The 24,470-nt window shown below is 42.5% G+C and overlaps 1 pseudogene across 1 annotated transcript in view; it reads right to left on the reverse strand.

Moving 5' to 3' along the window:
• LOC309333392 (tigger transposable element-derived protein 1 pseudogene) overlaps window positions 1-24,470 on the reverse strand; it is a 306,834-nt pseudogene that overhangs the window by 99,595 nt on the left and 182,769 nt on the right. The window lies entirely within an intron of this gene.

A 24,470-nucleotide genomic window follows, 5' to 3' on the forward strand; every position in this document is an offset into this window, starting at 1 on the left:
TCACAAAGCAGTGGTGCCTTGTTTTTCAAGTCGGTATACGGGTGGCTAGTCTCCTTGCAAGAGAGACCCACAATCAAGATACAGCAACCAAGAGCCTGACCCTTTAGTTGCTCTCTAAAACAGGGGGCAGCCAACCTGTGGCTCTCTAGATGTTGTTGAACTCCAACTCCCATCAGCTCAAGCTGTCGGAGTGTGTTGTGTACAGCGGTGACACAAGACAAAGGAGTCTTGGTGGTGGCCCACCCTTAATAGAATTTCCTCTTGGGGGTGTTTTATTTTCTGAGGCCTTCGGGAGATAGAAAGTAATATCACTGGTTCTTATTGCTGACTGTTCTATGTTTGAAAAATGGATGGCAATGTTGCTTTCTTTAGATACTGTTTTATGACTGTATTTGTGTCGCTTTGTGTGTATTTATGTTGTTAGTTATCCTCTGTGTTAAAGCTGTAAGTTTAATGCACATAAAATGTTGTGTTTGAAAGCATTGTGTTTGACATGTTGTAAAGGGAAGCTTACCTTAGGCAAGAGGTTCCACTCTGGCGAAAGCATCAGAGAAGGCAGGTGTTTTTCCATTTCTGTGAGATAAGCTACCTAGTGACTCATCACAGGAAACACATGCTAAAGAGCTCTCATAGCGGGAAGCTGAAACTTGCACCTGTGTGTGCTTACTGGAGATGACTAGTAGTAGCAGCAGCTGTTGCAGAGAAGCTCAGGGGCGATGAACAAGCTTAGGATCTATCTCTGAGACCCGAGAAGGGAACGTTTACTGAACTACAAAAACCTCATTTCTTGTCTGCAATGTGTTTCTTGTTGTTTTGTTTGTTTGCCTTATTGTAACTAGTATTTAAGACTGTCCTGCAGTAAAGCTGTGAAACTCATTCTTGTTGGTGGAGAGAATTAATTTCTACACAAGGTCCAGATTACAGGTTCTGCTGATCAACTCTAATGCTCTAGTCTTTCAGCAGGAAGGGTGGGAAATAAAACGGATGTGTTTCCCCCCCCAAAAAAAAATATTAATCAAATAAATAATGGTGAATAATTATAATTACAATCAAATAATAATTCAGAAGCTTCTGGAGGGCAACAGCTTTTCCACTGCCCCCCCCAAAAAAAATTTCACAGATGTTGAGGTTGCTACATAAACAATGAATAGTAATCCTATCAATTTTTCTGACTTCTTTGGGAAATTATTTGGGAAACACAGCAAGCATCTCTCCAACTGCAAAAATATCTGAAACCCCTTGGAACATAGGAAGCTGCCTGATACCGAGGAAAACCCTTAGTCCATCTAGTAGCTGCTGCCATTATTATTATTATTATTATTATTATTATTATTATTATTATTATTTCTATACTGCCCTTCATCTGAAGATCACAGGGCAGTTTGCAATATTAAAGGGTCTGATATAATGGGTAGTCCTGTTTCTACCTGGAGATGCTGGGGGTTGAGTCTGAGGTCTTCTGCATGCAAAACAGGTGCTCTACCCCAGCAGCAGCCACACCCCAAATTAATCCTTCCAGCAGGGAGCCTTGTAGAAACACAGCTTTCAGCAGTACAGCAGCAGCAGCAGAAAATATTCTGGCATAAAACCAAGATCCCCCTGAGAAAGGTTTCAAGACAGCCAGAGATATGCTTGACATGAAAAGCAGGACCAGAGTTGGCCCTCGGGCAACACCAGATGCCAAGAAACTGAAAGCACATTACGATGCTCAAGGGGCCTGGGCATGCGCACTGGATGTTTTGCAGAAGCTGCACATTCCCCATAACCCTGTCCAAAGAAGCATCGCTCAGGCAAGATACAAGGGATGTCAAGGCATGTGAGATGCCACTTTCATGGGTTTGCCAATTTGACCATCTGAATGTGTTTGATATTTTCTGCTACAAAAGACATTTATAATTTCTACTGCAATCTCAAAGCACTGGGATGCTTTCGCTTCTAGAATGACCTCCTGCAACTCAGTGACTTCCAGATGTTTTGGACAACAACTCCCATCAGCCCCTGCTAGGAGTTGCGGTCCGAAACATCTGGAAGTCACCTGTCTAGGGGAGGCTGCTGAGAGGAACAGCTTCATGCTTTGAGAACCATTTGAATTCTGCACCAAGCTGCCACACGGTGTGTGTTGTTCTGCAGGAATTCTATGATTCTATGATTCTATGAATTAGGCAGTCTTCAGCGCCACCTGCTGGATTTTGTATCAGCTGTTGCCAAAGCATCACTCATCTTCCACACACAAAAAAGATGGATCAGGAAGAACATTAAGCACACCTTGCAAGGCAGCATTTCTAAAGGGGATAAAAATCAAGCATTTTCCATATAGGGCACTTCATCACTACCCCAGCACCTCGTAGAGTTTAAACAAGATCCTCCATGAAAAAGAAGGGGCTGGGAATTAAAATGTCAGCACATTTATGGTTTTGTGACCTGAATCAGAATACGGGTGAGATCGCAGTTGCATAAATGTAGTGGTAATTCAGACTTCATGAGCCCCTGCCCATGGCAAATGCCTGTGTTATGTAGTCACCCAGGATCTGCAGCCCAAAGCTCAGTGACAGGTTCATTCAAGCCCAGTCATGGCTGCTGACTGATTTCTCATTGTCCATAAATGAAAAGATCTTATTTGTTCTCACAGGAGCCCCCAGTGTTTAGAGGACCTAACCCTGTGTTCAGCATTCTGAGCAAAGGGTTGACCTGTTATCTGGGCCACAGTTTCTTATGTTTCAGAGAGCAAATAGCCAATAACTGCTACAGAGGTGTAGGAAGGTCAGGTGGTACCCGGTGCGGAAAATTTCTTGTCACCCCCCATTGATTCCCCCCCCCCCTGCAAAAATGGTTTTGCATTATTTCATATTCACTTACAAAGGAATGTGGATTCTGGGCCTCTTATAACAAGTAGGAGACCGTGGACAGATACTTAAATCTACAGGATGGATTGTGTTTTTGCTTGTGTTATTTTATTTATATTTATTGTTTATTTATTTAATAAAATTTATTTTTAAAAACCTGCAAAGTGGTTTACCAAAACAAAAAACAAAAATACACCACATCAGTAAAATCAAGAAAAATTAACAATCCTACCTTAAAACATTGAAAAGCTAAAATATTAAAATTAAAATTACTTCAACTTCCTAAGCATCTAGGTATGCTTGCCTATAGAAGAATGCTTTTATCAGGTGCCCAAAAAGAGTCTAGCAAAGGCACATGCTTTGTTGCAATAGGCGAGGAGTTCCAAAGTGCAGGTGCTGTCACAGTAAACAATGCAGTACAGATATTATGTGGAACCTGTAGTAGTGCTTGAAACTACTGAAGGGGAGGTTTTATTTATTGTGATTGCACTATGGTCTATATTATCTGAAAAGGAAAGCATTTATTTTTTTAAAAAAGGACTGCACGGCAGCAATCTAGTCTCATCATGATCAGTGGGACTTATTCCCGAGCCGACGGTGCATAAGATGGGCTACACCCCCTGCATCCAACTTGTACCTAAAAAGCTTCACAAACCTGCGCCAGAGAATTGTAGAGTTGGAAGGGACCCCTCAGGGTCATCTAGCCAAACCCCTGGGGCAATAAAGGAATCTCAACTAGACCATCCCTGACCGATGGCCACCCGTCTTCTGTTTTCCCCCTCAGCCAGGACACACAACGGATAAAGACACAACAATGAAGACTGGAGGTGGGGAAGGGTATGGCAGTAGGGCGGTTCATTTAAAAACTTTTTTAAAAAAAATGCCTGCTCCAAAGCTCATATTTTACTAAACTAGGGATTATACAGCTATATCTGAAATTTCATGCATATCAGTTAATATCTTGACTCTGCTCCACTGAATTGAAATTTCAGCCTTCACAACATAGGAAAACGGCCAAGTAAACAGCTATTTTCATGGAGGAGGGTCAAGATATTAATGGATATGCATGAAATTTCATATACAGCTATAAAATCGCTAGTGTAGTAAGATAAGAGCTTTGGAGCAGCATTTTCGAAAAAAGTTTTTTACTAACCCTAGTAGGGCAGTAGTTGTTCCTTGATAATTTGTCACCCCCTCCTCCATGGTGGTACCTGGGGTGCCCCCCCCGCCCCCCTGCTATACTTGAGGCCTGAAAGAATTAGGATGTAGGAAAGCTTTGCAGGTCAGGCCTCACTGAATCCTATTTGGCTGCTGAGACTGAGGTTTCCCACACTTACTGGGCTGCCCAGACAAAAAGACTCACCCCCTCGGCCTCATTGATGTGGCACAAAGGAAAGGAGAGCAAGATGTTTGGCACCAGCTTGGCTGCAGGACTTGCCGTAAGGAGGCATAGAAAATGCCATCCAACCTGGACCTCCATACTCAGTGCCTAAGCTTGTTGCCCAGGAAGGTTACCCCTCAAGATAGATGGATGCCAACAATGACTCTAAGAGCAAATGCACACCTTCCAACTTTTTTCCAATGCAAATCCAGGACACATGTATTCTGGGATAGTCACATGACCCGTGCCTCGCTCTCACCCCGAAAAAGTGCTTCTTGTGGGGCAAGAGCATGTAAAATTGTGGCAACCAAAATGGTCCCCAAGATATGAAAACAAATGGGATGTCTCTTTTTTCTAGGGCACTTGGAAGGTATGAGACAGCCTATATGTGAAGAGGCGTTTTTAAAAAGCATGTGGCAGGATGTTGTTAGGAGAGTCGGCTTACCTAGAGATTATTGAGAAAATGTCAAGGACGTTTGTGCTGGGAAAACATGGCCTTGTACTTCTACCTGACAATTCTTCAGCTCTGATAATGCAGGCTGGCTTTTCCTCTGAGAATGTGAGTTACTTTCTACACATGTGTAAAGCTAAGGTGAGGGAACATCTGTGTAATTTTTAGGCCTGTGAATCCCACTTTTGTGGGTTCCCCAGTGGCTGTTGTTGTTGAGACCAAATAAAGCAGTCTCAAACATCACAACTGATGTGGCTGATTGAAGAAAACCCAACCTGGGGAAAAGCCTAATTGAACACAGTGGGCTTACTTCTGGGTGGACACTGAGAGGTTCAGCAGAGATTGGGGGTGGTGCACAGCCTTCATAACAATATGTCCTGGCTGCCACTTTCAAGCTGCCCAGAGTTTCTGGGATGGGATAATTTCATAATCTCTGTTTGTTAGGAACTTGTGCACCAACAGATCTCACAGTGGCTTGACACTTCTAACATCCTGAGAATAGTCACTGCCTACAGATTAAAGTTCTCCTCCAAGTTTTTGTTGCATTTCCCAGCATGCCATGGAAAAGAGGAATGGAGGCTAAGCTTTTCCATTCGGCCCAAATGCTATGAATTGTTTTGCCAGCACATACTGCTTCTCTGCTTAGCAGCTGTCTTCAGAAGATGACATCGTGTCAAAGCAAGTGTTTGTCCCACATTTCCAGGACATTTCCCCCTCACTTTCCTTATCATCAAAAGTCCAATTTGGGGGGCAAAGTGGGTTTGTTGCATAAGACCTCCAAATCAACTGTAATTGCACAAGCTGGATTAGCCAGCACATTACTGAATCCCATGTGAAAATAGAGATGGCCTGGCAGTGCCCTTCAATCTGGCTTTTTAAATTTTCCTAGAAAAGGGAAGGCTTTGGGTTCACTGTGTAGCCAAGAAATATAGTATTTCTAGCCTTTGTGTGTTGTTTTCTCTCATGAAACAAGAGCCAGCAGCCCTAATGCAATTCCCTCTTACAGACTGGATGGGAAACGTCTGCTTTTCCAAAAATTTTGAAAGGAACAATAGCTCTTAATCTTGCACATTTAGTTGTGTTTGTGTGAATCGTAGCACTGTGTGTGTGGTTTATAAATGCAATTTGCCACTTTAATCAATTCTCAGGCTCAAGCCTTCTTTTCTTCTTTAATGGAGAAAGCCCACTTTCAATGAAGAGGTGGCTATTACCATATGAATATGTGTCTAATTGTCCCCTCTTCTAATTCTGGGAAGGAATTGGCAAGCAGTTTGAGTGGCAGGAAGGTTAAGGAATGTGCCCCATTTGCATTTATGATGTGAAATTGTTCCATCTTCTAAATTGCTCTTACCTCACCATTGTCCTCACTGAACAAAGTAAGAGCTTGTCATTGCCAAAAGTAACAATAGCCAGAAAGCTTCTCTTAAAAGAATTCAAGTACAGGCTCCAGGTACACACTGCAATTAATGAAACTGTAGATGGGGCACTTAATTGAATTGGTCTGAATCCACAGAGGATACCGTAAGTCCCTGATGGCTCTCCTATCTGGAAAAGGAGGGATCATTACACCCATTCAACAGGAGATGGTGTTGAAGTCTCACTGCAGCAGTTTCCATAGACCAGTGGAAATCTCCAAAGGCCAAGGAAGAAGAATGCCACTGTTACTTTGGCTTCATATTTTTGCTCTTCATGTTCTCCTTTCAGATTTGTAAGCTTTAACTGAATTAAGCATTTATTTTGCAAAAATTTGTTCATTTCCTTCACATATATTGCTTGAAATACGTAGTAAAAAGATATTCCCTGTCCATTTCCTAGTCCAATATGCAGCATGTTTTGGTTATAAACATAAAAGATGATATACTTACTTGATTAGTGAATATATTTACAGTTCTTGTTTGATATTATATTGTGAACCACCCTGAGATCTTTGGATGAAGGACAGTATATAAATCTAATAGATAAAATAAATAAATAAAATAGAACTCTTGATGCAGGCATGCCACTAGACATTTTGTCTGAGAATCAGTGGGGTGTAGTAGTTAAAGTATCAGAACCTGGGACACCAGGGTTCTAGTCCCACTTGGCCATGAAGCTCAAAAGAGGTGGGGAAGAACTATGTATGTGACCTTGAGCTCTTTTGAGGAAAGGTGGGGTATAAATGCATTCAATAAATTAAATAGATATATTTTCTCAAAACACAAGATTCACAATTGGAGAAAACCAGAATTCACTAGCAGACTAGTCATGGTTTCCAAAGTGGGTGGTACTGTCCTCTGGCAAGATGCTCATCAAATTTGCAGGTGACACCAAACTGGGAGGGGTAGCTAATGCCACAGAAGACAGAATCAGAATTCAAAATGACCTGAACAGATTGGAGAACTGGGTGCAAGCTAACAAAACAAATTTCTATAGGGACAACTGTAAGGTTCTGCACTTAGGCAGGAAGAACCAGATGCACAAATATAGGATGGGGGACACCTGGCTTACTAGCAGTACACATGAAAAGGATCTAGGGGTCTTGGTGGACCACAACCTTAACATGAGTCAACAGTGTGATGCAGCAGCAAAAAAAGCAACACTATTCTAGGTTGCATCAAGAGAATCAAGGAAAGTAATAGTACCACTCTTTTCTGCCTTGGTCAGACCACACCTGGAATATTGTGTCCAATTCTGGGCACCACAGTTTAAGAAGGATGTTGACAAACATACTTGTGCTGAGGAGGGCAACGAAGATTATCAAGGGTCTGGAAACTAAGCCTTAAGAGGAGCACGGTATGTTTAGCCTGGAAAAGAGGAAACTGAGAGGAGATATGATAGCCATCTTCAAATATCTTAAGGGCTGTCACATGGAAGAGGGAGCATGCTTGTTTTCTCCTGCTCTGGAGGATAGGACTCAAGGCAATGGCTTCAAGTTGCAAGAACAGAGATCCCGACTAAACATTCAGAAAAACTTTCTGACAGTAAAAGCTATTCAGTCGTGGAACAGACTCCCACGAGAAATGGTTGACCCTCCTTCCTTGGAGGTTCTTAAGCAGAGATTGGATGGCCATCTGTCATGGATGCTTTAACTGAGATTTCTGCATTGCAGGATGCTGGGCTAAATGACCCGTGGGGTCACTTCCAACTCTAAGATTCTATGATTCTTTGATTCTACGAAGATTACCCAGGGGGCACTAAGAGGCAATAGGGTTTTATGTGGGTGCTAGAAGTGTAGATTACTATCAATCAGACTTTGACAAGCTGGTATCACTGGATCAAGTTCTTCAGTTTTGTTGAAATAATTAAACCAAATAATTTTAATAGGATTTTGAATAAATGTTCAGTTAATTGTTACTGTTATTAATTTTATTGTGTTATTATTTCCCTTCGTAGGCCATGCAAACTACTCTTCTGAATAATGCTTTTCTATAAGGTGCGCTAGAGGCCCCTGGGGATGAGTTTATAGAAGCAAGGGGGCAGTGGCACAAAAGAAATTGGGAACCACTGGACTAGATGCTACACAAACCAGAAGTAAGAGAAGGGGGATAGAATAGAAAAATTAGGCTGGGTGTTGAAGCCCTGAGGTCTGCATGTAGACTATCTGAAGATGGGGGCCAGATTAATCTCTAAGAAGTGCATGAACGTGTCAAGTTAAACCCAGAATTCTGGGATGAAAAGGACAGATCCCCATTTCTGAAAGCATAAAATGCATATGTTATACTGATCTCATGCCTTAGGCTTAATGGGAGGAAAACTGTGGCCCTCCAAATGCTTATTCGGCTCACAGATTGCCACTAGCCCCAGCAAGTACAGAATGGTCAGGAAAGTCAGAGTCCTCAATCAACAACATCTGGAGAACTGTAGGTGCCCCAACCATGCCTTAAAAGGGGGAGGGAAAATACTGTTATTTAATTAGATGCTGGCATCCATCTGCCTGGGATCCACTACCCAGCACGCTCTTGACCCAACATCTTGTGGAATTATTCCCTGTTATAGATGTGCTCCTAACTTTCTGTTTATAATTTGTCCCATAGGCAGCCAGGCTTCATGGCAAGATTGCCACCAGCCCAGAGTAAAAGTGTCTGCGGCTCCAATATGCATGCAGCCTCCACCCCCAAATCTGGAGCCACGGTGTGAATGTTTCCTTCTGGTCTAGTAATCCAGGAAGGAACAGAAAGCAACACATTGTTGGCAGAGGTGCAAGGCAGACAATTCCCTTCTCAAGCTCATGGGCCTACCTGCTCTTGTCCAAGGGGATCACAAGCACTGGTTGCCTCAACCTCATGCAGTACTCTTGCCACAGTTTAACTACCCACAATGCATCTTATCCACAAACCATCCTATACACCAGCAGCATGGAACCATCCTGGATAGCCACTGCCTGTCCAAAGTAGAAATACTGTGCTTGATGGACTAATAGTCTGGACTGGTATAAGGCAGTTTCCTATGTGCCACAGATTTTGCATGCAGAATGTCCCATCTGCAAGCTAAAAGTTCTAGGAAAAACCCCCTATCCTGAGATCTTGGAGAATGGCTGGCTGACAGAACAGGCTACATGAATCGGCATATGCTTATGTGTGTAAACAGAACTTTGTGTGTCTGGCTGAGTGTACTAGCTCAGAGCCAATCTTCTCTTGCTTACCACAACATATATAATATTATATATATATATATATATATATATATTTGCTTTCGTAGATTTTCACGGGTACAGGAATGCAGGTTTTGGTGTCCTCGGGTGTCTTCCCGTGTAAAAGTTGGGGTGTCTAGGCGACGTTTCGACGAGGTCTCACTCGTCGATGATGACGAGTGAGACCTCGTCGAAACGTCGCCTAGACACCCCAACTTTTACACGGGAAGACACCCGAGGACACCAAAACCTGCATATATATATATATATATATATATATATATATAATTTTTATTCATTTTCTCATCAAACAATAATTTCACTTTACATCACCAATCCAATCTTTCCACGCTCTGCCGAGCTTGAGACTTCCCTCCCCCCTTCAACAAGCTTTCTATTACCAATCTATATATCACATTTATAACTTAGACTATAAAGTCCACGTCATAGGAATTATTTCAGTCCTGCTAGTGTCTTCAAACTTTTACAATAAATTTACTCCAGTCTCTCTGGAATTTTGTGTCCTCCTGGTTCCTGACTCTGCATGTCAGTTTTGCCAGTTCTGCATAGTCCATCATTTTCATCTGCCACTCCGCAATCGTTGGTATATCCTGTAATTTCCACTTTTGGGCTAATAAAGTTCTTGCCACAACTGTGGCATACAAAAATAGTCTTTGATCTGCTTTCGCAATTTCTTCCCCCATCAACCGGAGCAGAAATGCTTCCGGTTTCTTGGGGAAAGTATATTTGAACATCTTTTTAAGTTCATTATATATCAGATCCCAAAAACATCTTATTTTGTCACATGTCCACCATATATGGTAAAAATCTCCATCCTTCTCTTTACATTTCCAACACAGTCTATTATTCATTCTATACATTTTAATAATAATAATAATAATAATAATAATAATAATAATAATAATAATAATATTTTTTATTTATACACTGCTATCCCCAGGCAATGCTGGGCTCAGGGCGGCTAACAAGCAATAATAAAAACAAGTTGAATGAATACAACTTAAAAACAAGATTAAAATACAACATTAAAATATTGAAACAATAATATATTAAAATGCAGCCTCATCACAGGAGGAGAAAGGAAAAAGAAAAAAGAAAGAGGGGGAGGGAATCAAATTGGCTCCAAGCCAATTTTAGCCAATTTTACTGGTGTCAAATACCATCTGTACATCATTTTCATTACATTTTATTTTAAGATACGCAAGCTGTAAATTTTAAATTTTTATTCCAGTTTTAACCACGCATCATATTCAATATTATACCCAAAATCTATTGCCCATTTTATCATAACTTCTTTCGTCTGCTCATCCATTGTATACCATTCCAATAACAAATTATACAATTTTGATAACAATTTACATCTGCCTTCCAACAGCTTATTTCTTATTTCCCATAAATAATAATAATAATTTATTATTTATACCCCGCCCATCTGGCTGGGCCTCCCCAGCCACTCTGGGCGGCCTCCATAGAAACCAAAAATACACTAAAATATCACACGTTAAAAACTTCCCTGAACAGGGCTGCCTTAAGATGTCTTCTGAATGTCAGGTAGTTGTTTATCGCTTTGACATCTGCTGGAAGGGCGTTCCACAGGGTGAGAAGGCCCTCTGCCTGGTTCCCTGCAGCTTTGCTTCTCGCAATGAGGGAACCACCAGAAGGTCCTCGGCGCTGGACCTCAGCGTTCGGGCAGAACGATGGGGGTGGAGACGCTCCTTCAGGTATACTGGACCGAGGCCGTTTAGGGCTTTAAAGGTCAGCACCAACACTTTGAATTGTGCTCGGAACGTACTGGGAGCCAATGTAGGTCTTTCAAGACCGGTGTTATATGGTCTCGGCGGCTGCCCCCAGTCACCAGTCTAGCTGCCGCATTCTGGATTAGTTGTAGTTTCCGAGTCACCTTCAAAGGTAGCCCCACGTAGAGCACATTGCAGTAGTCCAAGCGGGAGATAACCAGAGCATGCACCACTCTGGTGAGACAGTCCGCAGGCAGATAGGGTCTCAGCCTACGTACCAGATGGAGCTGGTAAACAGCTGCCCTGGACACAGATTTGACCTGTGCCTCCATGGACAGCTGTGAGTCCAAAATGACTCCCAGGCTGCGCACCTGGTCCTTCAGGGGCACAGTTACCCCATTCAGGACCAGGGAATCCTCCACACCTGCCCGCCTCGTGTCCCCCAGAAACAGTACTTCTGTCTTGTCAGGATTCAACCTCAATCTGTTAGCCGCCATCCATCCTCCAACCACCTCCAGACACTCACACAGGACCTTCACCGCCTTCACTGGTTCTGATTTAAAAGAGAGGTAGAGCTGGGTATCATCCACATACTGATGAACACCCAGCCCAAACCTCCTGATGATCTCTCCCAGCGGCTGCATGTAAATGTTGAAAAGCATGGGGGAGAGCACAGAACCCTGAGGTACCCCACAAGTGAGAGCCCAGGGGTCTGAACACTCATCCCCCACCACCACTTTCTGAACACGGCCCAGGAGGAAGGAGCGGAACCACTGTATGACATTGCCCCCAGCTCCCAGCCCCTCAAGACGGTCCAGAAGGATGTTATGGTCGATGGTATCAAACGCCACTGAGAGATCCAGCAGAACTAGGAAACAGCTCTCACCTTTGTCCCTAGCCCGCCGGAGATCATCAACCAGTGCGACCAAGGAAGTTTCAGTCCCATGATGAGGCCTGAATCCCGACTGGAAGGGATCCAAATGGTCCGCTTCTTCCAGGCATGCCTGGAGTTGTTCAGCAACCGCTCGTTCAATCACCTTGCCCAAGAATGGAAGATTTGAGACTGGGCGATAGTTGGCCATACTGGCCGCATCTAAAGATGTTTTTTTAAGAAGCGGTTTAATAACTGCTTCTTTCAGCAGGTCTGGGAAGGCTCCCTCACGGAGGGAAGCATTCACCACCCCACGAAGCCCAGCACCCAGTCCTTCCCGGCTAGCTTTTATAAGCCAGGATGGGCAAGGATCCAGGAGACAGGTGGTTGGCTTCACTCGTCCAAGCAACCTGTCCACATCCTCGGAGGTAACAGATTGGAATTGATCCCACACAACTTGACTAGACAGGACTCTAGCACTCTCCCGCCCCGGCCCTGCTCCCACGGTGGAGTCTACTTCTTCCCGAATCTGAGCGATTTTATCTGCAAAAAAACTTTGCAAAATCATTGCAGGAGATCATGTGGCCCGTACTGGGCCCAGATGTCACAGGTGGTTCCGCTAAATTGTGAACCACCTGAAAAAGTCTCCTGCTGCTGTTTTCTGCAGATGCAATAGAGGCGGCGAAGAAAGTCTTCTTCGCCGTCACTATCACCACTTGGTAGGCTCGACGTTGAGCTCTAACCTGTGTCCAGTCAGATTCGGAATGAGTTATCCGCCACCGGCGCTCTAGCCATCTCAACGATTGTTTCATTGCCCTCAGATCCATGGAAAACCACGGGGCTGTTCGGGCTCCATGCAATCGGAGAGGGCGCTTTGGAGCCAAACAGTCAATAGCCCTGGTTAACTCCACATTCCAGCGGGCCACCAGGGAATCAGCTGAAAGGCCATCAACATGGGATAAAACATCCCCTACCACTCTCTGGAAACCATTTGGATCCATTAAGTGGCGGGGGCGGACCATCCGAATTGGACCCACCTCCCTGCAGAGGGGATGGGTCGCAGAGAAGTCCAGTTGCACCAGGAAGTGATCTCACCATGGCACTTCTTTCGTTTCGCTTTTACTTAGTGTCAGATCACCAACATCCATAGAGGTAAACACCAGGTCCAAGGCATGTCCGCGGCTATGGGTTGGGCTAGACTTATTCAGGGACAGCCCCATGGAGGCCATGCTTTCCACGAAGTCCCGAGCGGCCCCTTGTAAGGTCGTGTCAGCATGGATGTTAAAATCCCCTAGGACAACCAAGCTAGGTGTCTCCAGGAGAACATCCGCCACAACCTGAAGCAGCTTGGGCAGGGAATCCTTGGTGCAGTGGGGAGGTCGGTACACCAAAAGGAATCCTGTACTGCCCCTATTGCCCAACTTTCAGAACATGCACTCGGAAAACTGGGTCTTCCCAATAGGACGCATGGTGCAAACTAATGACTTCCTAAAAATCACTGCAACCCCCCCTCCCCGCCCACATGACCTGGGTTGCTGTGCGTAAGAGAAACCTGATGGACAAGCAGCGGCAAGGACAGGCCCATCTGCTTCATCCAACCAAGTCTCTGTTACACATGCCAGGTCAAATCCTCCATCCATGATCAAGTCATGGATGGCAGTGGTCTTATGAATCATTGACCTGGCATTGCACAGCAACACCTTCAGGTCATGGGGGTATCCCTTGCTGATTCTAGTATCCATCCGGTCAGGACCAGACCCGGAGGCAGGAATAGTCCTCAGACAACGACTAAACCTGCCCCCTCTGTAATGACATGGTCTAATCTTAGCGTAACTCCTCCTCCTACCCGTGATCACTGAGATCGGTTGTCCCAGTGCATCCCCCCCTGTGGAACATGCCCCAGCCAGTTTGTGAGCTGGGACCCACTCCCTGGCAGCCCTGACCCCTCCCCTTAAGAACAAAATAACACCTTAAACAAACAAACAAACAAAACCAATAAAACAATACAAACAAAAAACTGTAAAAATTACAAAAACAACAAAATCAAAAAAATTCCCCAAGCCCAACCAAACATCCACCCCACCCCCACCCCCCACATACAAAAAATTCAAAAGAAAATTTTAAAAACACTCTGTGCCCCTCCAGCAGTAACAGCAACTGTCCTAGTGAGGCCCCAGGCCAGATGGTAAGTGGCAAGAGCAGGGCCCTCAAGCACTCACACAGGGCAGCATCCCTCCTGGGCAGCATCATTCACCTGATGATATTGCAACCATCCTGTAAAGTTCTCTTCTGTTTGGTCATATGGTTTCAGTTTCAAACCTGTATCAGTTTCCATCAATAGGTGGCCCACCTCCCTTCCATATTTAGTTTTTTAACCATCAATACCTCTACTAGTGAAATCCACCAAGGGCCAGCACCACAACTTTAAACTTAAAAACATTGGGAAGGGAAAATGCAGAGCATTCCTAATCCAGGTCAGCACACAGAGCTAAGGTAGACTCACCCCAGCTGCAGAATGGGAATGGCCTACTGCTGAAGTCACTAATATGGCGCCTCTGGTGCCCACAAAGACTCTGCACTCCCTCCCCACTAAATAACCCCTTTGTCATTCCATGGTGAGGGTGCTCGGCCTCCCACCCACCCAGAAAGAATATAGAGCTGAAGAAAGAATTTGGAAGAGTGGCATTCTTTCCCACCTCCTCTTTCAGCTTATGTTTTTCAAGGCTCAGTTTGGCACCTGAGCAGCTGAAGAGCAAGCAGAGTGAGAACCAGCATAGAAGTGAAAGAGGAGGGGTAAAATGCCAGAAACGGAGAGCGAGAGAAGGCATGAAAGCTACAGATAATCCTTATGGATTCTATACACTAGCTATGGTGGGAGCAGCTATGACACTTTTATGCTGCATCAGATTGCATGCATGTTTAAAGGTAAAGGTAAAGGTAAAGGGACCCCTGACCCCTAGGTCCAGTCATGACTGACTCTGGGGTTGCGGCGCTCATCTTGCTTTATTGGCCGAGGGAGCCGCGTACAGCTTCCAGGTCACGTGGCCAGCATGACTAAGCTACTTCTGGCAAACCAGAGCAGCACACGGAAACGCCGTTTACCTTCCTGCCGGAGTGGTACCTATTTATCTATTTGCACTTTGACGTGCTTTCAAACTACTAGGTTGGCAGGAGCAGGGACCGAGCAACAGGAGCTCACCCCGTCGCGGGGATTTGAACCACCAACCTTCTGATCAGCAAGTCCTAGGCTCTGTGGTTTAACCCACAGTGCCACCCGCATGTTTACTTATTAGTAAATTCCAACAAGTTCAAGGGGATTTGTTTCCTTGTAAGTATGCTGAGGATTGTTGTTCTACATGACGACAATTGGCCCTTTAACACGTCGCAGAAAACCATAATGATTTACCATGAATGCACTGATCTCACCCACTGAATTCCTTCCTACTAACATGCATGGAAAACAAGCAACAATCTCCAGCCAAGCATTACATCAGGTATATACTGTGGGGGGTTTTGAGCGAAACAAACTCTGGGGCTTCGATGCAACAAGAAGCCAGTGACAGTGTGGGTGAAAGTGGACTCAGAAATAAATTTTCCTCCCTCCCTCCTTTGTAACACTAGAACTTGTGGAGGAGCAAAGTGGGTGAGATCCATGCATACACAGTATACCATTGAGTAGCATGGCATGTGAACTGGACGAGGATCTTTCCTTAGGCAATCTGCCTGTACAAACTGCTCAGAAGCTTAGGCAACCAACTATTAAAAGTGTCATTTATTAGGGCGCCACAAACATTTCAGAAACGAAAGTAAATCACAAGTCAGAACTGAATGAGGGAAAACAATAGACTTGCTCAGGTGTGATAGTCAAAATGTCACCAGACCCAAGGCTGTGGATGGAACTTATAGATGCCTCTCAGCAAAGCTGAGTCACATCAACACCATAAAACCCACTTGCTTTTTTAATCAGTGCTTCTTCTTTTTCCCAAAAAAATTAGGTGCTACAATTCCAAGCATTTCCAGGGGAATGCCATTTTTTGATTCGCTTCAGTGGCAAAAAGTCTTGGACCATCAACATAGGCCACACTACAATCTCCTTGATAGTCGCTTTTGCAAATTCAGCTCAAGCAATGTCACCTCAGTTTACCAGAGGCCCATGGTCCACAGTCTCTTGCATAATTAGCTTTATCATTTTTGGTTCTATATTCTTTAACCGTTCATCTGTTGGACAAGGCAGCTCTGTAGATCCAGCCACATAAAGTTTACACAGTGTTCCGAAATTTCCATTTCCCTCTTCTTTTGGCAAAGGAGGAACAAACTTTCCAAATAAGCACTGAGAGCTTCCAAGCCCCAGGCTGGGGCTGATTTGGGTAATTCTGCTTATCCACTCACAGCTGTTCTTTTGCTGTTTTGAAACCTGATGCTCGACTCTCACTGTTTTTGCTTCCACTCCCTGAAACGTTATTTCCTTCTTATTAGGATCAAAGGCAGAAACGGTATTACTACTTTCTTTTTTAAAAAATAATAATATTTATTAAAATTTTAAAGATTACAGAAAGAAAAAGTAAAAATACCACATTAAACAAAAACAAAACAACACATCACAATATGAAAAAACAGAAAAATAAAATCCATTAAACAGAAACAAAAACGCAAAGAAAAATACAGCAAATCTTCTCATTACTTATCTTTCATCAGCTTATTTCCTTGACCTCCTCACACCTCCCTTTTTTGTATTCTAGATCAAATATCCATTTCAGCAAATCCTTTCCCTCTTTTAAAATTTTAGTCCTGTAAATTATCTTAATATGATGTAACTTTACTTTTCCTCCTTTCACCAATTAACAGTCAGTTATTCCCAAATCCTTTATATCATTCCTGCTAAAATCATATAATATTATTCCAACATCCTTCTAACAGTTATTAATTTTATAATGTTTCTGTAAATAGTCTTTAAATTTCTTCCAATCTTCCTCCACCGACTCTTCTCCCTGGTCTTGGATTCTGCCAGTCATTTCCGCCAGTTCCATGTAGTCCATCACCTTCATCTGCCATTCTTCCCAGGTGGGTAAATCTTGTGTCTTCCAGTACTTTGCAATAAGTATTCTTGCTGCTGTTGTGGCATACCTAAAGAAAGTTCTGTCCTTCTTTAGCACCAATTGGCCGACCATGCCCAGGAGAAAGGCCTCTGGTTTCTTCAGAAAGGTATATTTTTCATTTCATTATAGATCATCTCCCAGAAAGTCTTAATCCTTGGGCACGTCCACCAGAGGTGAAAGAATGTACCTTCGGTCTCTTTACATTTCCAACATTTATTATCGGGCAGATGATAGATTTTTGCAAGCTTGACTGGTGTCATGTACCACCTGTATATCATTTTCATTATATTCTCTCTTAAGGCATTACATGCCGTGAACTTCATACCTGTGGTACATAACTGTTCCCAGTCAGCCATCATAATATTATGTCCAATGTCTTGTGCCCATTTAATCATAACAGATTTCACCATTTCATCCTGAGTATTCCATTTCAACATTCTTGACAAGTTCTTAATTTTAGGATCTAGCAGTTCTGTTTCCAATTTTGATTTTTCCACCTGGAAGCCAATTTTTTTGTCCAAATTATATACCTCCATTATCTGGTAATAATGAAGCCAATCTCGCACTCTATTTTTTAATTTTTCAAAACTCTGCAATTTTAGTCTGTCTCCCTCTTGTTCCAAAATTTCCCAATATTTCAGCCATTTGGCCTCCATATTGAGCTTTTTCTGAGCCTTCGCTTCCAGTGGTGACAGCCACCTTGGGGTTTTATTTTCAAGCAAGTCCTTATATCTTATTCAAACATTAAACAGTGCTTTTCTGACAATATGGTTTTTAAACGCTTTATGTGCTTTGACCTTATCATACCACAAATATGCATGCCACCCAAAAACATTGTTAAAACCTTCTAAATCCAACACGTCAGTGTTCTCAAGAAGCATCCATTCTCTCAGCCAGCAAAATGCGGCTGATTCATAATAAAGTTTTAAGTCCGGCAGGGCAAATCCACCTCTTTCTTTAGCATCAGTTAATATCTTAAATTTTATTCGAGGCTTCTTGCCCTGCCAGACAAATCTAGAAATATCTCTCTGCCACTTCTTGAAACACTCATTTTATCCAAAATTTGCAATGTTTGAAACAAAAACAACATCCTTGGCAATACATTCATCTTTATTGCAGCAATTCGGCCTAGCAATGATAGCTTCAGGTTTGGCCATATTTCTAAATCCTTTTTCACTTCCATCCAACATTTTTCATAGTTATCCTTAAATAAGTTCACATTCTTAGCAGTCATGTTAACCCCTAGGTATTTCACTTTCTTAACCAGTGTTAATCCTGTCTCCTTTGAAACCTCTCTCTCTCTCTTTTTTTTTTTATAAAATATTTATTAAAAGTTTTCTTAATACAACAAAGAAGAACAAACAAACAGAGTAACATAATCATACTTTCTTCACTTCATTGGACTTCCTCACGTCCCTCGTTCCTGCATTCCAAGTTTATCAAACTTTATCCAGCAATTTATCACCTTATTTCAATTTCTTATTTTATAACTTTCAAATATTGTATCCCTAATTTTAGATAATTTAACCCAAACCTTAAAAGCTTAGTCTTGACATAATATTTATCCAAAATTTAACTTTTTCTTATATTTATACTTATCTTCATATTCCTTTCGACTATTTTAATGGTGCCATATTATTTGTAATCTTGCATCTTTCTTAACACTCATTCAATTTACAATATTTTTGTAAATAGTCCTTGAATTTCTTCCAGTCCTCCTCCACTGCGTCTTCTCCCAGGTCTCGAATCCTGCCGATCATTTCTGCTAGCTCCATATAGTCTATCAGTTGCATCTGCCATTCTTCCAGTGTGGGTAAATCTTGGGTTTTCCAGTGCTTGGCAACTAGTATCCTTGCTGCTGTTGTTGCATACATAAAAAATGTTCAGTCCTTCTTTAACACCCTCTGGTCGACGATGCCTAAAAGAAAGGCCTCTGGTTTCTTAAGGAAGGTATACTTAAATACCTTTTTCAGCTCGTTATATATCATTTCCCAGAAAGCCTTAACTCTAGGGCAGGTCCACCAGAGGTGAAAGAACGTTCCTTCAGTTTCTTTACATTTCCAACACTTATTATCAGACAAATGGTATATTTTTGCAAGCTTGACTGGGGTCATGTACCACCTATATATCATTTTCATAGTATTTTCTTTCAAGGCATTACATGCCGTGTATTTCAAACCGGTGGTCCATAACCTTTCCCAGTCAGCAAACATAATATTGTACCCAATGTCCTGTGCCCATTTTATCATAACCGATTTGACCGTTTCATCTTGTGTATTCCATTTTAACAGCAAATTGTACATTCTGGAAAGTACCTTAGTCTTAGGTTCTAACAGCTCCGTTTCCAACTTTGATTTTTCCACCTGGAATCCTATCTTTTTATCCAATTTAAAAACCTCTTTAATCTGAGCGTAATGTAGCCAATCTCGCACTTTATCTTTTAATTTCTCCATACTCTGCAACCTCCAATTATCTCCATCTTTTTCTAGTAATTCCCAATACTTCGACCATTTGGCCTCCATATTGGGTCTTTTCAGAGCCTTAGCTTCCATAGGCGACAACCACCTTGGAGTCTTGTTTTCTAACAAGTCTTTATATTTTGTCCAGACATTAAACACTGCTTTCCTAACAATATGGTTCTTGAAAGTCTTATGACTTTTAACCTTGTCATACCACAGATATGCATGCCATCCAAACATGTTATTAAATCCTTCCAAATCTAGAACATCAGTGTTTTCGAGAAGCAGCCAATCTTTCAACCAGCAGAATGCTGCTGATTCATAATACAACCTTAAGTCCGGCAGGGCAAACCCCCCTCTTTCTTTTGCATCAGTTAAAATTTTAAACTTGATTCTGGGCTTTTTGCCCTGCCAGACAAATTTAGAGATATCTCTTTGCCACCTCCCGAAACACTCCATTTTATCCACAATCTGTAAAGTTTGAAACAAAAACAGCATTTTTGGCAATACATTCATCTTTATCGCAGCAATTCGGCCCGACAAGGAAAGTTTCAATCTTGACCAACCTTCTAAATCCCTTATGATTTCTAACCAACACTTTTCATAGTTATCCTTAAATAGACTCAGATTCTTAGCTGTTATATTTACCCCTAGGTATCTTACTTTTTTAACCACGTTTAACTCTGTCTCTTTCTGAAACCTTTCTGATTCTGAAGGTGTCAAATTTTTTTCCAATACCATAGTTTTCTGCTTGTTAAGTTTGAATCCCACCACCCGACCAAACTCCTGAATCAATTGTAATACCCTTTTCGTACTAGATTCTGGCTCCTGTAAGGTCAAAACTAGGTCATCTGCAAAAGCTTTAAGTTTATACTGTTTCGCTCCGACCTGAATTCCTTCAACCAACCGGTCCCCTCTAATCATATTCAAGAGCACCTCCAGGACCGAAATAAATAACAAAGGGGAAATAGGGCAACCTTGTCGTGTTCCTTTTTCAATTTTAAACTCTTCCGTCACCACATTGTTAACTATCAATTTAGCCTTTTGTTCTGAATAGATTGCATCTATCCCATTTTCAAATCCCCGTCCCACTCCCATCCCTTCCAGGTTTTTCTTCATGAACTTCCATGAAATGTTGTCAAAGGCCTTCTCCGCATCTATAAATATTAACACTGCTCTTGTATTAATGTTTGTTTGCAAAAGTTCCAAAATATCAATAATGTTCCTTGTGTTGGCAAACAAATATCTACCTGGGAGAAAGCCTGCCTGGTCCTTATGAATTACCTCATTTAAAACTTTTTTAAACCTGCTTGCTAAAATGTCAGCACACGAAAGCTCATACCAAGAACTGACTTAGTTGGTCTTTAAGGTGCTACTGGAAGGAATTTGTTTTGTTTTGACTATGGCAGACCAACACGGCTACCTATCTGTAACAGCAAATATTTTGTAATCCACATTCAGGAGGGAGATGGGGCGGTAGTTCTTGAGTTGTGTCTTTTCAGTTTCTAGTTTAGGTATCAATGTGATGAAAGCTTCTTTCCACGATTCCGGTGCCTTCTTCCCCTCCATAATTTCATTGCAAACCTCCATTAATGGGTGTATCAAGTAGTCTTTCAATGTCTTATAATATTTGGAGGTAAGCCCACTGAAACCTCTCTCTCTCAGTCACTGTTAGGTTAGAGAAAAACGGTATTACTACTTTCTTCACTGAATACACAACACACTTTCCTTTTCCTACGTGGCTTATCGCTGTGGGAAAGCTGATTAATTGGAAGATGGTGAATTCTGCCCTAAACCAGAGTTTCTCATGAGTGTCAGAGAACTATTCAATGTTTATTCGGAATTTACAAAAGAAAAGGTTGCATGAATGGTAACATCACACACTTTACTTCTAGGCATAGGTGACAAAGAAGGTGCAACTCCTATCTTCATTGAAGAAAGAAAGTATCCCCCCACTTTGATGACTTCTTAAAGCTGGTGGGATCCCAAGGATATCTGGTCCCCAATTTACACAATTTGATGAGGCAGCCCCAAGCACAGATCCCCCATCTCCACTGCAGAGAGTGAGCTTGGGAAGGCCTGAAATAACAGAGGCAGCAGTTCCCTTATCAAAGCTGGCATCAGAAAGTTCTGGGACTTTTTGCAATCCTGCCTCAACTCTTGCACACACCTCAGTTCCATCACATTACTTGTTGTCAACCCAGACTGCCACTTGTCACTGTCATTTTGCTGACATCTTGCCAGAGTTGTAATGTCTTTAGCACAGTTATTCAAGCCAGTCATGGCACTGTCGCAGTCAATAGCTGTCAAGTATTTTTCTGCATATATTTTTTAACGGGTTCACAGCACGAACCTGGGAGATCTCTGATCTTAGCTACGTGTACTGAATGTGTAAAATCTGTGTATCATATGCATCCACCTTCTGTCCTGGTGTAGAGGAGCAAGAGATAACAACAAAGTGATTCTTTTGCCATTCATTCAGGTGTATGTCACTGAGACTATTGGTCTGCATTATCAATGGAGAAACAGTAAAAAATGTTATGATGAGCAGTGACGGATTTACGTATAAGCTGAACAAGCAATAGCTTAGGGCCCCACTCTCTTGGGTGCCCCCCCAAAAATAAAAGGAAAAAAACTAGATACACAGTTCCAAAATATTAGATAAAAAAACAAATAAAATAAAACCTACATATAGTTAGAGCTTAATAATTATGTCACTATTAATATACTTCTTAATTGTGTTTCACTAGTAATATACTTCTTCTTAATTGTATTTCAGTTCAACAATTACTTTGATAAAATACATATTTTGTTATGTGCAAATGGCTTTAGATACCTATTAGGTCCATAAATTGCCATATAGCATATATTCAACACAAAAAAACAGTGACAATTTGTTGTTGACAAAAGACAACTGGACATATAAAGGGCCCCATTACCTTCAGTAGTTTAGGGCCTCATCAAACCTAAATCCGGCCCTGATGATGAGGAGCAGGGGTGAAATTTGCCTTTGACATTAGTTCTAGCTAAAGAAGAGGCAGTCAAACTACAGTAATTTCTGAAGGAATACCTCTATTTTAAACACCCTGATGTTCTTAGCAAATATGTCACACAATCAAGGCAATCCAGCTCTGTATTACAGTGTTTCCAACCCTAACATGAGGGCAAAGTCTTGAAAGTAGCATTCGGCTGGCCCTGGTTTCCAGGTGACATGCATACAACAGTACTTATTATCAGACTCTGGGTGATCCAAACGCAGCTGGAAAGATCCAATTATCTTAGGGGCTCCAGATTTGTATAGGGTTTACTCTAGCTTTTTCTCACCCACAGCTGTCCAAAGCTTCTCCCCTCTCTGGGCCTAGAGCCAAGCATCCCAACATCAAAAGATAAGTGAGCCAATTAGCCGACATCAAATCAGGCGAGTACATAAACAAATATGAGCTCAGTCAAACAGCTACCAATTATTTTTGGGGTTATCTTGACTGCCAAGATGGCACCTGCAGACCTTCCAGATAACATCTTCACTTTTTCTCAGCTGGTGCTTTGTACCCATGGGATGCAGTGCTTTCCCCTGAGATTAACATAATATTTTCTTCTGAGCTGGATTATCTTGTAAAATGGGAGGCATTGCCCTCCCATTATGAGGTAGTTGGCATCAGTCTGTTTCAAGACGCGATAGAATGCACCTCCAGGACTGAAGTCTATCCGCTGCATGAGCAGCACCAACGTAACCTCTCTGGGTGCAAGCCTGGGCAGTGTGCATAAAGGCTGCCCAGATGACAAGACCCCCTCTTGGTCTCACTGATGTGTTCCAAAGCAATATGTATGGCACTAGCTTGGCTGCAGGAGTTGCCATGAGAAATCACAGAATCATGGAATTGTAGAGTTGGAAGGGACCCCGAGGGACCCTTAGTCCAGTCCTCTGCAATGCGGGAATCTCAAAAGAGGCATAAAAGAAGACATCCAACCACCTTTCGGACTCCAGATTTGTGTAGGGATTACTTCTTCTCCTGAAGATATCCTGCAAGGCAACAGAGGTTTAGGATCAGAGCTTTTCTTCTCCTAGATGAACTACCTTCTCAAGTTGATGAACTCAAATTGCCCCTCACTTCCCTCTGCAGCACATGCAAGGAACCAATCTCTTGACCATTGGACCCACTACTGGTTTCATCTACTCAGTCTACCAGAAGCTGTCTTCACATGCAGGGGAAGTCCCTAACTCACCAAGGGTTTGAGAGCTACCCTCACTTGGTTTAACTGGCCAGTTGAAGCAGTTTCATGAGGCATGGCCGCTGTCTTATGCGGACAGCTTTTGGGAGCCCCAGCTGAGAGATGAGTGCAGGGTGGGGACCAAAAGTGGACAAACCACCCCAGAAGGAGAATGAGGTGTCCCCCACCAGAGGAACTACCCCTCCACTATCACCTCATGCACCCCTATATATAATTCTATCAATTTGTGGGGGGGGGGTTGTTTGATATTGTATATAAAGTGGTACCTTGGGTTAAGAACTTAATTCGTTCTGGAGGTCTATTCTTAACCTGAAGCACCACTTTAGCTAATCCCGCTGCTGCGCGATTTTTGTTCTCATCCTGAAGCAAAGTTCTTAACCTGAAGCACTATTTCTGGGTTAGCGGAGTTGTAACCTGAAGCATATGTAACCTGAAGCATATGTAACCCAAGGTACCACTGTATGAAGTTGGGGTTTTTTCAGCCGGAACTTGCCAGAACTCAGTTCCGGCACCTCTCAAGTGGGCGCCATAGCAGAGGTGTCCGACACCTCTCTTTCTAAAAAAATGTGTGTGTTACATTGTTTTTAATGAGACCTATGTTTTAAGCTGCTCTCATTTTTAGCTGTAAGAAGTCTGGAGTCGCTATTAGGGGGAAAAGCGGGGAATGAATGAATGAATGAATGTTAAAGTTAGGAGAAAGAATCCTGTAGTAGCGAGTAATATAGGACAAAGAGTCTTGTGTAAGCCTTAAAGATAAACAACTGGCTGTGCAC

The sequence above is a fragment of the Podarcis erhardii genome, assembly GCF_964252035.2.
Source record: "Podarcis erhardii genome assembly, chromosome: Z".
Classification (NCBI taxonomy): Eukaryota; Metazoa; Chordata; class Lepidosauria; order Squamata; family Lacertidae; genus Podarcis; species Podarcis erhardii.